Source organism: Trichoplusia ni, chromosome 6 (assembly GCF_003590095.1).
Source record: "Trichoplusia ni isolate ovarian cell line Hi5 chromosome 6, tn1, whole genome shotgun sequence".
In the NCBI taxonomy this organism is placed as follows: Eukaryota; Metazoa; Arthropoda; class Insecta; order Lepidoptera; family Noctuidae; genus Trichoplusia; species Trichoplusia ni.
In genome coordinates this window covers 17,536,595-17,550,722 of record NC_039483.1, presented here as the reverse complement: position 1 = coordinate 17,550,722, position 14,128 = coordinate 17,536,595, and the positions used below count along the sequence as shown (strand labels likewise).

The following is a 14,128-nucleotide window of genomic DNA, read 5'->3' as shown; positions in this document are numbered from 1 at the left end:
TACGGACAGAATGGTAAGCTGACGAGGTAAAACTAGTCGGTTGATGCTAGATAATGTTCACCATGAGTAATTTGGTTAAGCAAGTAAGTAAGGTTTTTAAAGAGCCTGAGATACGGCCTATTTGAAATAAAATATTTTGATTTTGTGAATACGAGAAAAATATTCAAAATGGATGACTTTTACATATGGTGGTTCATCTTAGCACAAGACAACTTTAAACCAGCACAACTTTCTCACCGTACAAGCAAAAATATTAAAATACCACAAAAAGAGAAGAAACAAAAGAGAAACCATTTTCTCGACAATCAGCACCGCGAGAGATCGTTTAGTTTTTCATTGTTTCCAGTAATATCACTTTCAATACAAAAACAGCACTTCGCTATGAATATTGATTGACGCTTAAACCGACGCTGGCGTACTGCCGGTAATGACGCTTAATCACAAGTTACCTGACGTTTGTTTGCATAAATGTGATACGTAAATTATTGATCATTACTTCATTAGACAATCAGACTTGGTAATTTCTAAGTTTATGCGGTAAAGTGATATGCATTGAGTAGCTTTATCTCCTGCCATCTGCATAATAGTGCCCACTTAGATACTTAGTGTTCAGCTTTTTCAATTCACTTACAATTTGTAATAATGATTCTGAATTAACCATATTATTCACCCGTATACTTAGTACCCATTATTCAGAAAAAATGATTTAGTAAATCAATTGAATGGATTAATTATACCCAATATTTAAAGTACCTAATCATTTTTTTCATAGCATTATTTTAACATACACATTGTCATATGGTCACAGAAAATACAACATTAAAACAAACGTGTCTTACTAACTTGACTTAGAATAGACGATTTTATTAGAGACTTAATGAATAATGATATTAATTAAACAATATACTGACACTAATAAGGATCAAGACATCCATTGATTAAGTTAATATTTTATACTTTTTAAACTATGATTAGACATTTACGTTAAGATTATATTAATTATAATATATGCAAAGTTTTCACTAAACGGCGGATCATTTTTCATAGTCACACGTGTGAAACGGTGATTAAGATCGAGCGGCGCACGCGCATGCCAACTGTAAGTGGGTGAGCCCGAAGCGATACTGATAGCGAGAAAGTGTCTTAAACAAAAGCCTTAATAAAAAATAAAATATTTTCTCAGATGTACCTAGATATGTTTTTATATTTGATTTTTATTTATTTCTTTTTGTTTGTTTTATAGTTTTGTTAGACATGATAATAATTGAGGATTAGATCATGTTTTGGCACAACCAACGGTTGCTTTGTTGTATAGAGATTAAAACAGATGGAGAAAAATGTTCTTGTGTAAGTATTTTATATAGATAAGAACTCCATTCCAACCACTGATAAAACACATTTGACGCAAACGCCAATTAACTGGTACATATCGTTTAAATATAATATTATTTCCAGTATTTTCTTTTATATTTTTCCGACTATTAATGTTTACCCGCTAGTCGTCTGCGTTGAGACATCGGCGCATGCGCGTAATGAGCAGCGAAATGCTAATCCACGGCATACATGTTTGTGTAATGAGACTACTTGCTTGCTTAAATAAATATTGAGTGACCGATCAACGCGCTGAGTTAATCAATCTCTCACATACCACTCAAAAAATGGATGTTAAATAATTAGACGTAATGGATTTTAACCGAGTACAGCGAAAGAAAAAGTATCTTTCATTACAATAAATAAATGTGGCGCTAAATGCTTTGCACTATACTGTGACATGTTATTGCTTTTATGTGTTCGTAAATTAATTTAATAATGTCAATTTCATTATAGAATTATGCATTAATTAATAACATATTTCTTTTAAAAAACATATCTTACTAGTCCCTGCAGCAATCATAAGAGAAGGTCCGTCTCCTTAATGGGTTTTTACAGGCCAATGCTTTTGTTAAAAATAACAGTACAATTAAAAAACTCATTCAAAACAAGGAAAAACCCCATTTAAACCACGTTTCGAATTCAAATCAGACACCCGCTTGGTTTATTACGTCGATATGTAAATTTTGTACAGCGTCACTACCCTTATAAAGACCCTGTTTGAATTGAAAATTTAGTTGAACGAGCGAGAGTACGCCGACATTCAGCCAGTGCGGCCACGTCTTTCAGCGAACTCGCTGCTTCCCTAACGTAACACGCAAATAAAACCTTTAAAAATACTAATCATTGACATAAAACCTCCTTATTTACACATGTGACGGTAAATATAATTATCTGTGACTTTTGCAAAAAAAAGCGCGCGAATATAGTTGTTATTGATTATCTGTGACATAACGGATCTGTCAAAAAGCGCGCGTGTATGCAGGGCTACCATTGGCTCGTGCGACTCGGTTGTTATGACGATAAACCGTAACAAGTGACGCATACAGTGACGTGTCACTCGTAATTTCGATCTGTCAAAACGTGAAAGAGATGGAAGATATTTTGGAGCGAGACAGAAGATCGTTTGCTTGCTTCTTGCATGTTACGTTTTACACGTAAGTCAGCAATTAATTGACTTTAATTAAAAAATCATTTGTTTTGTAATTACATACTTGAATACTTTAGTTGAGATTTTTACTTTTAGTTTTTATGCAAAGTAAAACAAAAGGTTTCAATTTCCAGGAAGTTCCAACTTTAACCTAATGGATATTTTTTCAGGGCTTTCGATCATACTTTCTAGAATTAAGAGTTGTATGAAATAGGCATTTTAATAAAGCGAAGGTATGTGTGTTTTAGCGAGAGGCGATAACTCATAGAGAATGACCTCATCACGGCGCGGGAATGGCATTCGGTATGCGTCATTGAGTACGTGCCGCGACGTCGTCCCAGTTTGCGATCCGATATCTTTATTATAACCTAATATCGCACTTATCTGTAGATTTTTTAAATCACATTATAAGCTGGCGTAGGTGGCGCTACTTGCGGTATATTATCGGCAACGGTAATAGGCCGGTTGAGATTTTGGAACAATGAGTACTAAAGAGCTAAGGAGGACGACTGAAATAAGAACTTATGTATATGTTGGACGAAAGTAGAGGAAAATAATTGTAAATATTTGGAAATTTTCTATTTTGGTTCTTTCTTATGGATTAGTAACAAAATCGTCAAAGTTTCTTGTATCAAGCCTAAGTTTTCATTTTATTACAATAGGAGTACAAATTCGTTGATTCCGCACCTGTCACACGTGAGAATTTCTAACGGCCTACTCGAAACCTAACAAGAGCGTTCCAATCCAGAGTTCGTTAAGTCCTCAATCGATGACCACTCCAATATTGAATCCTGCAGCCTGCTGCACCCTCGCTGCTCCTCAGCCTCGGGCCAGCGATTACCATAACAAGACCCCCATTACGCACCTCCGGCTATCCACGTACCACAAGCATTTTGCGGTCCGAAAACCAACACACCCACAGATATACTTCCAGGACTCGCGTAAGCAGCCGCAAAAATAAGTTTGCAATCTTTTGTTACTGTTAAAACTAGAATTTGACAGTCGAACGCTTCGTTTGTCAATTGCTATTGATTACTTACGGCGGAGTAGGCTGCCGGCGGCTAATTTAGGGGCTGTAGTTAGGTATTTTTCGTCGCTAACTAGATAACAAGTGGTTTTAAATTGGAATTTACATAATAATGCGAACGGAGGGTAGTGTAATGAAGTTGTGAGGGTGCGTGCCGCGTCACTCATCGTCTCGTGCGGCGAGGTTATGTGCAGGTTATTTATTACATATTGCAGACAGAGGGCCTCCCAATACGAAACTCCAACTAAGTGTAACTGATAGGTAGATATTTCACGTTTAACAATCATATTCAGATAAGTAGTATTTTTTATTCTTAATGCTAATTTTGTGATGATTGCCAGTCGATTAGAGTCAAGCCGTCGGTGTTATAATTACAAATGCTAAATATTAAAATAATAAATAATATCTACAAAAATAAACTGTTACCTATGTCCTTTTAATAAGGATTTATGACGATTACGTAGATTAACTTTCCCATTCCCATCCCAACCATTCTATTTTATTGAAATCCGTTATTACTTAAAGATGCATAGATACGTAAATACCACTTGGTACAAATAGTTAAAATAACTGCAAAATAATTCAATTTATGTCACTAAAGGTCGCAATCCATCACAATTGTCTAAACACTATAAATATCTCAAGCAAGTGTAAAGTATATTTTGTCATGTCTACCTGTGCCACTAGATGGCGCTGTTACTAAATTAATAATTCACGTTTCACAAAAAGCGTATCCGAGTACGCAGTCGTCCAAACATCAGAAAAACTATGAAACGTATTTACGTTGTTTTAAAAAAATACAAAAGGCTAACAAAACGGTAGCGCCGCTGGCGAACGATTAAAAAAACATTGTCAGTACGGACCGAGGAAAGAACACGTGCTATAAATTATCAATATCCCATGATAAAACAAACGCTCTCGCAGTCGGTTACTGTTTGTGTTTGTCCCTTTGTTTTTTTTCGTAACTTTGTGTTACCGCTTCACTAAATCTAAATAGATGTAAAAGTAACATAACAAGCCTGTAAACTATGGTTAAAATTACAGAAAATGTGAGGAAATTTGTTAAAAACATGCAAAAAGAGATACTAGCAGAGCGTGGTTTCGATCCACGGACCTCTGGGTTATGGGCCCAGCACGCTTCCACTGCGCCACTCTGCTCTTGCTGTAAATTGTCGAAATAGTGTATTAAGTTCTACATACCAATTTTAATGAAAACGTATAACGTAACGTAACGTAACATAATCTTTTTCGAAGCAAATTATAAAAGTACGCATATTTTTCCGTTTTAGATGAATATTGGCTGACCCAGCAAACGTTGTCTTGCCTAATGAATTATTTCTAGTTGTATGTATTTTTAATGCTACATTATAATAAATAACAACAAAAAATTTCCTCCAAGAACTAAAATATTTTTTTTGAGCAACGATTAACACTTAGGGGTATAAAAATAGATGTTAGTCGATTCTCAGACCTACTGAATACGCATATAAAATTTGTTAAAAATCGGTTAGGCCGTTTCGGAGGAGTACAGTACCTAACTAATATCGTGACACGGGAATTTTATAGATTAGATTATTAATGTTCCTGTGCAATTTTGATAATTAAATTTAGTAAAGAAAATATTAAGAGGCGTTTTGGCTAAGTGGCATTAAACATTCAAGTGTTTTAAAACCACTTGAAAATATTTCAATCGAAAGTGATGTATGCTTAACAAACGGGGTGAGCAGTGTGGAGTGGTGTCAGTAGCCGTAGGGCACTTTTATTTAGTTCCAGGGAAATAAACATGAATACCGCATAAATTGTAACGTTGGGCACTTTAGCTTTTGAAATAAATTGTGTAGTACGTACTGTGTAGAGCCCGTATACTACTGGCGATATAATTTGAAAAAGAACTTTTTTACGCGTAATTTTAATTTTATTTTTTTATTAGCTCAATCAATACTAATCAATAGCAAGCTATTTCTAATACCAAATAACTTATTTTTAATATTTTAAAACACCGATTCTTCGCATTGAAATAATTATGTAAGCCGCTAGTTCTTAGAATTGTCAGGCTTACCATACAAAATATTTTTCTTCGAAAGATACGATTTTCGAATCGAATTCGAATTTCTTCGATTTCGAAGTTTTCTCTAATATATCATATATTAGAGAAAACTGTTAGTGATTGTGAAACAGGCGCTAAATATAAGACTTCACAGACCAGTAACGACTAACAAGCATACTCAACTCTAAGTAGCTACAAATGACATGCCCCAATGAGGGAATTAACAAATATATGTAACGTGTACGACGTATCATTTCGAGCGGATAGAGGGTAGGTCCTAATAATCGGAGCCACTTGCAACAATGGAACACCTCGGGGAGTCTGCGGACGCCAATAAAATGGTACAAAGACGCCCCGCGGAGCCTGCATCGCCGTTCTTTATGGCATTAGAAGTATTAGAACAGTTAATCTCGTAGGTTAGGGTCGCTAGGGTGGCGACTTTATTGCTTTTTAGCACTGCCTCGTTCATGCTCATCCCGTTGACGTCTGATTGGTATTGGGTGCTGATATGTTAATTGGTTTCGGCTTATCATTCCGGGTAACCCCGGTTTTTTATTGGAATCCTCTTTATTGTGCTCGGATAAGGTAGAACTTATTCTTTAGCAGAAGTCTAAACACTCTAGAACGCCTCTAATTGTCCAAATTTCAACTAAAATTAAAACTCCCTAGCGAGTCGGAAAGAAAACCTAGGAGTTACATAATAAAACACTTTTAAAAGTTATTTTTTTAACGAAAATCCAAACCACTTACTTTTTTACAAATAACTCTCTTATAAAAGCGACAAATTGACAAGGCATTTTATAAAAATGCAACCAGCCAACGCAAACGCAAAGGGTTGCAACACTAAAGAGGGTAGCGCGTTTCTCTCGAACCATAAACCAAAATTAAAACTTTTCGATACATTACTCTCGCACAATAAAACCATTCCGCTTCTGACTAAATACTCAACATTAAGGTGTCGTTAGTCAAATGACATTGCTTTTCGACACCATAACTCTAACACACTTCATTACCAAAGAAAATCCAACCTTACCAACATACAATAAGGTACGTTTTAGATTTTCTTTAAAGTGTCATGTAAGCCATGTGTGTTGCTAGTACGGATAAAAAAATCTTTATGAATGGGGTCGGCGTGTGACGATGTTGCCCTACTTTAATAAATTATTTCGGCAATTCTGCCAATTGTTTTATGATTTTTTCATAGCGTTACAGCTTAATGGCAATCTGTTAACATGTTGCTATTTGCCACTCAAATAATTTACGACAATTTAGAACTCTTAGTTACAAATGTTAAACATACATATATTCAAGTAAGAGTTTTGAGTAAAAAAAAATTAGCAATAACTGAAGACAGACCATAAGACACAAAAGCTTATGGATAAGCAAACAAGGGGACAGTCTATTTGCTTAAGACTCAAAACTTAAACGAACCAAGAGTTCCTCGGCCATTAAAAACCAAGAGTAATATTCATCAAAACAAAATACAGTATTTAGTCCCCACATCCACCCCAGCATCATTCATAAAATAATAGTGTTCGTCATCAAAAGGGACGTTTAACAAATGATACGACATTCTCCTATTGTTAAATCTTTTGTTGTTTTGTTCGTACTTTCTCGTGCATGATCGTTAAACATCGTAAAGCCATTTGTCAATCGCTCAAATTTGTACTTTGTGCTGTATCCATACAGTGCAATTTTGAGTGCTTGTTTTCGAATACCCTCTATGTTTTATTTTCACATGATTTGTAATACGTACAGCTAATAAGTCACATGTGTATAATTATTATTTTATTGCTCGCGATTTGAATGCAAGTCATGATCGTTCATGTTTGGGTGCAGTGTCTTACTTTTTGCTTTCATTGAGTTTTGATCGGTCCCTCATTGTTTTGCATGAGCGTAGGACGTATTATATTGTCAGTTGTGATTTGTGCTGACTGTTTTATGTCCCCGTTTAACTCTACACCTTATTTTAAAAATATATGCTGTCCTTTTTACTTTATTAATGTTACCCGCTGTCTCTTCAGTATATTTGTAATTGTAATTTTATGGTCCCTACATACCTAATTGTCTCCAAGTTGAGTATCTCAATAATACTTTCAATTTCTTATAGACTTCGTTCCTAATTATTTTTCAAATGTTCATCCCAGAGCAACGTTCTAGGCTTGTACAAATTCACAGCCTATTCAGAATATTCATTTGCAGATAACTACATGGAAAACCAAGAACGTGCTAATCTTACCACATACCAAACCTTTTCTGAAGAATTGATTACGCACCGTTTGGCGTAATGCATTATTTTATTACATTAATTATAAGCCACGCCCACAAACATTAGCATTCACATTAAGCTCAGTCTCACAGTATTCCAATGAGAACCGAATCGCATCCGATCATAATTCATCGGGTAATGTTTTACGCGTCCGTTTTGTTTGGACCGGGATGCCGTCGCCGTCAGCCAGTTCCATACCATTGATAGCGATCGACACGCGTCTATTGTGCGTCTGGTCTCCAGACCCGAGGGTCTGGGCTGGCACGTGCACTTCATTATTTTCGCGCCAAAATGTTCCAACAACGCTTTGTTAAGAGATTAGGCGCGAGGGGAGGTGTGAGATCGCTTTTTGTTTTCATTTAGACGATACGTTTTGTTGAAATGTTTAAATAAATGTCGGTTGTGGTGTCCTCACGTCACATTTATAAACTTATTGTTGGCCTATATTTTGGCATTTTATAATGATTTAAAACAAAATAGTTAAATAGATTTTGTATTTAATCCAATAGAATGCTCAAAGGACATTTTTCTTCAGTGGCACTACTTAAAATTTTCTTGGAATCAAGTGATGCCAACTAAGATTCCTTCAGAAAACCTTGTTAAAACAACCTTTAGGACATTAGGCAGGACCTTAGCTAACATTTCAAGGGAGAGGAAATCGTAAACCATGAATAAAATCCTCCCAAATACGGCCAATTCATCACTAACAATGGATGGAATCATAAAACACAACACAAAGACGGTCGCGGCTATCACCCCAGCGATATCAATAGCGGGTTAGTTTATTTCGCTTTTTCGGCCCCTTCATTAATGGCCCCAATACAAAAATATTGAAACACAGAACCGGTACTATTACGCCGGTGGGCGGTACCAACGCCATATTTATTATTTTTGTCACCATTGTACGCGTTGGGATTATAGCCAGTATTTAGATAAAATTGGGGATAAGGTCCACTAATCTGGGCTTTCGCCCTATTGTGGTAATGTGTTATCGATTTTTTGCTGGTACCAATGTTTGGACCTAACTTAATAAAATGTCCTATGTAAGAGCTACCTCAAGAATAACCTAGATAAAACATCAAACTTGGAGCTACACTTAAAAACATACTGTAATTGACAGAAGAAAAGCAAGTCACAGTAAATGCCGAACCTGCTATTAATTCTAATATTCAATCTGACTATTTGTTGGTTGTAGCCGCTATAGGACATAAACCATCCTACACCAAATAACATAGTTACATACATACATGCAGGCTCGGCATAATCGCAACGACTCACAAAACAGACGTGGGCGCAGGTCTTGCGCCATTTTACGACACACGTTTACTGCTTAAGATAATCGTTCACACAATATTATTATGTTATTGACAATTGCCTTTGTATCTGTCAAGTGTGAATAATACCGTCTGGAGATCATCTCCACCCTCGATCGATGAATTTAAAATAATGTTCAGATAACTTGGTAGTGGACTTTTATGGGCTGAATCATGAATTCATATGTACCTAATACGATTTTTAGAATGGATCACATAAAGTTACGATAGATCCTACTGGGTTATGCGGCAATTCTGTTAAACCCTGATTTTAAATATCGAAATGTACATTAGAAATAACCATTTCTAAGTCAAAAGGTATTTTAATAGGTTTTATATAAAGCTTATTTAATCTGCAATACCAAAACGAAACATTAAAAAGATATTTAGATCAGCATTTCTTTTGACTGCGCTTCGTTCTCAAGGTAATAATATTTCAAAATTGAATTCGAATTGCAATTGGGGCCAATTTATATCAGGATATAATCTCAAAATAGTGGTACTTTGGCAGAGTCCCCAGTCACGTACTACATTAGCACTACACTATGCACTGTCGTATAACCCTTGAAATTCCGCCTCGGGTCAAAGCGACCCCTTCACTTCACAATATCAGATCAAGGAATGTCTTTGAGAAAATTTACAACGACGCTTTAGATGGCGCAACTTTGAATAACTTATTCCATTCCAGCTCTACGTACTCGAGCTTGTACACTACTTACTATGTTTTGTCATTATGACGTCATTTTTGTAACTAGTTTCAAAACACTGCATGACAGACGTTTACGATTGTATGAAGTTGCAGCGTATACTCTACTTTGGTAAACTAAGGTTAAAACAAATATCAACAAAATATAATTCAATAAAAACAATAATCATCAACCATACAGTACCTAAATAATATTTCTGAAGTGCCGAAGACCCGGAGTGTCAGGTCAGAACTAACAATTGAATTATTTGATATCTTATAGCAGCCCGCAGACGAATTCACTCGAGCTATGAATATGAATGACTTTGACCGCAAGCTTCTTGTATTTTTCAAGTATACAAATTACTGCATTAAATTCATCAGAGATCATTACTAAACAGACGTTTTCCTCCGGCCAAAAAATGAAAATGAAATTGAAACATGGTTTTCTAATTTAAGCGAAGATTGTATCCGTATTCCGTACCATTGTTAAAATATTTTTCTATCTAACAATCAAATCTTCGATTACAATCGTCCAATATTATTCAACAAGCAAACTTCCCACTTATCTAAACGGTCTGCAAGCACGTCTTGAACATCAAAAACAAAACTGAGTACGGGAAAAAATCATTACTTGTTCGTATTGTTTTGAAAAAGGCCGCCCTACGAGTGGTGCCGGGCGGGCAGGCTAGGGCGGCAATCAATACACGGCGCTACCCGAGCTGAATACTAAGCGAGCCAGGTACTGCTGACTGCGTCTGCCGCCACGTGCAGTTTCCCTACACATCGATATTCACCAGACGTGTTTTCCTACTAATTTTTAGATTAAGGAATGCAGTGTTAAATGTAATACGTTCGGGGTATTGTACTTTTATGTTGGGAGCTATGTTTGTCTAACTTGAAGGAGATGTTGGACGGAATATAAAACAATGCACACAAGGAAGTAAATCGGCCAAGGACAGACACACATCGAATATAAAATTGAACTGAGGTTGTATCAAATTGATTTTGAAGTTGTGACATTGTGTCAATAAGGGTATTTAGTAGACGTCGACTTGATTTAGGAATACAGCGTAGAAAGATGACTTAGTCAAACAATGAAATCTAAGCGAGATAGAACATCTAAAACACTATGTCGAATCTCGCTGATAACCCGTTCAAGACAAACAATGAAGCACTCATCTCGAGAGCCAATCCAATCATCTCAAACAGTAACTGTCTGAGATAACAATACTCTTACAACCCTTGAGAATACGACCAAATCAACTTAGCGCTACATCCAGCGCCCTTGTTGACTTTTGACGTTTCACTATATTGGCTATGTTATCTTAGTTTACTTAATCAGCGTTGTGCGCAACCGATTCGGCGTGTGGTCTCCGGGGGGCTCTAACCGGTTAACCGGTCCCGCAGCGGCTCTCTCGCACAGAAGGGGTTTTCCTCCATAACAACGCTGTGAAAGGAAAATATTCCTTATCTTTTTAATTATGGCGCAGCGTCGACTGTTCCGCTAGATCATCTGTTTTAATTTTCTCACTGTCCTTAGGGAGAACGATAATATAATATGTGGATAGTCGCCATTAATACCGACATTTACTGGTGTGCTATAGGTATCGAGTAGTCGATTGTTTTCTTAATAGCTCACGTTACTTATAGCAGGTGGGTTATAATATGGTCATTTATATTCAACCATAAATTAAACTGCACAATAACACTAACACAGCGAATTAAAATTCCATAACAATCTAATAAACATATCAATCGACGTAGTTCGTACGTCACCAGGTACAATCGTGCCGTGAATGTAATAATGCTTATAGTGTTTGAAAAGGTAGAAAAACTTGTAACCTGGCACATAATTAGTGAGTAACTATTTTGCCTTGTTATATTACAATATTACGAGTCCGTTCACCGAGTTAGCTTTACTAACTGTAAGTAAATGTACGTGAGCCCTCAAATCTGGTGTCAAACTGCATCCCATCTGTCACTGCTCGGCCGCCATAAAAACTTAATAAGCGATCCGTCACCATAAAATAACCATTAAAAAGCCGTCGGACGCTTTTAAAAATGCATCAAGAAATGAAATTGGTAGTTAATCACCAAGAGAATTCGCGGATCGGATTTCAGTGGGGCCGGCTAGCGGCTGGGGCGCTACTTATCACGCGGAATCCGACAAAATATTATATTCTGCAACCCCATGTTTCATTGTACAACGAGAATACATTTTTTATCACACATGACAAAAATATTTTTTAAGATTTCCGTGTCTTCCTTAATGACAAAATATAAAAATAAAAAAGACATTTCATCAAAAGCCGAACCGTGACGACGAATGAAAACTCATTATTCGCAACGTACTCGTCCGTCCATCAAAACGTTGCGTCAATACAATTCATCTTTATAACCGTCAAACCCTAAACACTCGGGCATTGATATGTATGCAAATATTTACTATCACAGCACATAACAGGTACGCATATACTCCGACCCTGTTCACGAATGAACGCTTGACTGACTCCTAACGAATGATTCGCCCTCCGTGCCGTAGGTATAGCGTAGGATATGAACGGATCTCAATTTGAAATTTGCACGGGTCTGGTGTACCCCGCGTCCAATCCGGGAGGGTTGTGCTAGTGTTAATTGCGTTTCTGACTGTTTATGATTTACGTTCGTACTTTTGTGATTGTTAATTGATTTTTGAGGTTAATTACAACGGTTTGTTTTTGATGTTTAAGTATTATTTTGACTGTTTTGTTACATGATAGAACATTAATAGCTAGCCCGCTGATTGAAGTTCTTTGTTGAACAGTAATTATGCCTATAGATGTGTTTTGCAGAGTGTTTACCTGATAAGGCACATAATAACATGTTCAACAAAAACAAGTTACTTTCAGCAGAACAAATAAAGCCCTCTATAATCACGAACTATTTAAGCGCCAAAAAAGTAAATTAAATTATTCATTTTATTGTGGAACAAGTTTTTTCCCTCCCCACATGGACCCAATCGTAATTTTCATAAAAGTACTTTAACTACAAATTTTAATTCCAAAAAAACTCAATAAACCATCAACTAACAAACTATAAAGGGAAATATAATCGAATACGCATCTCATTATAGGTCGATTTAAATTAAGGGACAAAATTATCCCTTTACATTGACAGTAACAGGCTGGCAACTTCCTTGTTAACCTTCTATGTGTGGGGGACTGGCACACACTTATAGTGTGCCAACTAAAGCAATAACAAACTCTAACTCTGAGACAAACAGTTTAAATTTGCATATCATAAAAAATACTTGAAGATTAATCTGATGCAGTGATAGTGAACTTTATAGACAAGAGGATTTGAGTTGAAATTAGTTTGATGGGGGAATATTGAAAGGTTGTGGTAGTACAAATGTTTTGCGGTAGACCGTCATGAGGCTCGCTCATGGAAGGCGTCAGCTTGTATGATAGGATTTGTGTATGGAAGTATGAACTAATCTCCCTCCGTGGCGTTTGATAACTCAATAACGTCGCATAATGAGGCCGGCCTTTGATGGTCCCTCTTGCCTCTGGGGGAGGTGACGAAATCCTAATTGTAGATAAAAAGATAACTGCGGAGAGGATTACTTTGTATCGCGCGATGCATCCACTGCTTTTAGCGTACATAAGCTTGTTTACCTACGAGACCTCGTTAATGGGATGCTCGTTTTTGGTAACACCGACTTGGTTTACACTGTTACGTATGGAAACACACTTAGGTTTAGGTTTAACTAATAAAAATAATAGAATTATTTTGTTTGTAATGTTCTGCAATAAACAAGTATGACGTAGGCATTTAGAAAGAAACAGCATCTGGTACTTTTTAGTATTTCAATATTTAGAATGATATTAATTTTTTGCGATAAATATAAATACAGTTTATCCAGAAATTGTCATCACAACTATTATCTTACGAGAATCACCCAAACATTCTGTCCGCCACCTCAATTTCACACCCTTGCACAATAGACAACTCTATTCAGCGTTATCTTAAAATAAAATCTACATACGTCACAGCATCCATCTGTCCGTCCGCGAGACACAGGGGTGTCGGCCCAACAAATTGCAAAATTAAAAGTCCCATGATAATATCGCGTTCACGGTACACTGAAGTATGGGGTACTTGTCTAACTAAGGGCTAGTTAAACATACATACGTAATATTATATTCGTCTCGTGGGACTCGCTAGTGCTTCACTTTGACACCTCCTTTGATTGCACTACCAAGCGCACGTGCCGAAACTTTA

General features: G+C 36.5%; 1 long non-coding RNA gene and 1 other non-coding gene across 2 annotated transcripts in view; one reads left to right on the top strand and one right to left on the bottom strand.

The window, feature by feature from the left end:
- The first annotated feature begins 1,369 nt into the window (after positions 1-1,369).
- LOC113495354 overlaps positions 1,370-14,128 on the top strand; it is a 35,791-nt gene continuing 23,032 nt past the window's right edge. The window contains exon 1 of the long non-coding RNA XR_003400711.1: positions 1,370-2,528. This is a non-coding gene — a long non-coding RNA (uncharacterized LOC113495354). The remainder of the gene's footprint in view (positions 2,529-14,128) is intronic.
- Trnam-cau lies at positions 4,635-4,706 on the bottom strand. Its single transcript has one exon. It is a non-coding gene; the product is annotated as a tRNA-Met (tRNA).